The following is a 2,003-nucleotide window of genomic DNA, read 5'->3' as shown; positions in this document are numbered from 1 at the left end:
TCTGCCGATTACGACTATCATCGGAGATATCTTGTGGCGCTGTGGATCGTTAGGTTGGTAGATGTACACTGGGTGCACTAGCAACAGCGTCAAGTCGGAATAGTTACCGTCTTGACCTTGGACATTATGGACTCGAGCATGCGGTGATTCGATTCGTTTAGTCCTTTCTCTCGAGGTAGGTGTGGTGCGTCGACTGACATGATCGTGCACAGGCACCGCATCCGGGCTCCGTCTGAAGCAGAGCCAAAGTTCAATCGACCGCATGAGGTTACTAAGACAGTAGTGGCGCTGAGTTACGTTAAAGTGCGGCGAATGTTTCTTCAAGTTGTCGGAAACGTGCATGAAAGCTTGGGCCGGGGACCAGCGCGCAAGTACGGATAGATGCCGCAATATTTGCTCCGGTGACATAGCATCTCTCGTATCCAAAAAGTGAGCCCAATATGCCATCGCTGCAGCTGACCTTAAACTAGCCGGAGAGATACTACTGGGAACCCAACGGTGGAAGGATTCAGGCTTGTAGCCAAACCAAGATAAGGGAACGGCACTCGTGTAGTATGCTTCTTTCAACCGGGCGACTACTCCCCTCGCACGTTCCGAGTTTGTAGAATCCGACCAAAACGGAGGAATGAGCCACTCGGCAACCGCCGAAAAGTTATGGTCACTCAATTGTTCGTATTCATCTACCGTTCCGCGCGTCATGGCAGCTCCACCGGACGCAACTTGAGAATAGGTAACCACCTGTCTTTCAAACCATGCAAGAATTTGGTCGTCGTCTCCGTGCTGCACACGGCGTTCGAGGTCCCTCACGACGTCGTCCTCAACTAGACCTTGAATGAACTAATTACGAGCCCACTGTCCCGGTTGTGTTCCAACGACATCCAGCATCGCTAACACCGTGCCGAAGCCTCAACGACGCTCGACCGATTGGCTCCGGTAACTGAGCAATTTTTTGTTGGTTTTTCCCGGTCATCCTCAACCGATCGTTGGGCCTCAACCATCGTGGGGAGAAGAGGGTAGCAACAGCGCGGCCACGGTCGCGCTCATTCTCCCGCGCAGGTCTGACGACCGCGATGCGTGGGTGTTGTGAAAACAGGTTGCAGGACTAAGTTGTTTTGAGAGGAGGGCGTGTGAGTGGTTGGTCCATGACGACGATGCTGGGGTAATAATTTGGTGTGTCAGGTTGAGGAAGCTTCTTTCCTCAGGTGTGTGGCTACAAGTGGAAAGACTACCTCGGTGGTTGCTGGGCTACCTATTCCAAGCAGAAAGTACATGAATTCTCGGTAGCGGAGCACTCCTCAAGAAAAGCAGTACGCTCCAGGGCTGGAAACTGCGCAAGGACGGGTGCATTGGCTACTGCGGATATGTCGTACATTGTTGTAATTGCAGCACAGCCTAACTTCCAAGCTCGGTCGAATGCCCGTTCAATTGACACTTGCTTTATTTTCTCGTTGAGAGCTTGGTTGTACAGTTGGTTGAACGTATTTTGTGAGGCTGAAAAGCGGAATGATGGTATCGCGCGTTAGACCAGTCCCGGTAGCCTGATGGTGGTCGATGAGCAGCCGCAGGTGACCTTAGACTAGACGGACAACCGCTATCGGTAGCCCAATCAGGCACGGATTCAGCCTGCCAGGCGAACCAGGATTCAGGTAAGACATTCATGTTGTAGGCCTCTCTCAAACGAGAAACTACAGCACGTGCGTGTTCCAAGTCTGTTGGGTCCGACCAAAACCGAGGAATCAGCCAATCGGCAACAGCTGTAAAAACAGGCTCACTGAGTTGTTCGTGTTCCTCCACCGTTCCATGTGTTACTGCAGTTCCGACGGATCCGCATTCAGTAGAAATCAGCTGCCTTTCGAACCAACAAAGCAATTGCAGATCATCGCAGTCCCAATTTGCGAGGTCCCTAGCCACCGCGTCCTCAGTTAGACCTTGGAAGAACAAGCTTCGAGTCCAGTAACCAGGCTGTGCTCCGAGTGATCGATCTTAGTAGTTATCGAACGGGC

Source organism: Gregarina niphandrodes (assembly GCF_000223845.1).
Source record: "Gregarina niphandrodes unplaced genomic scaffold scaffold00002, whole genome shotgun sequence".
Taxonomy (NCBI): domain Eukaryota; phylum Apicomplexa; class Conoidasida; order Eugregarinorida; family Gregarinidae; genus Gregarina; species Gregarina niphandrodes.
Note: the sequence above shows the minus strand (reverse complement) of the source record.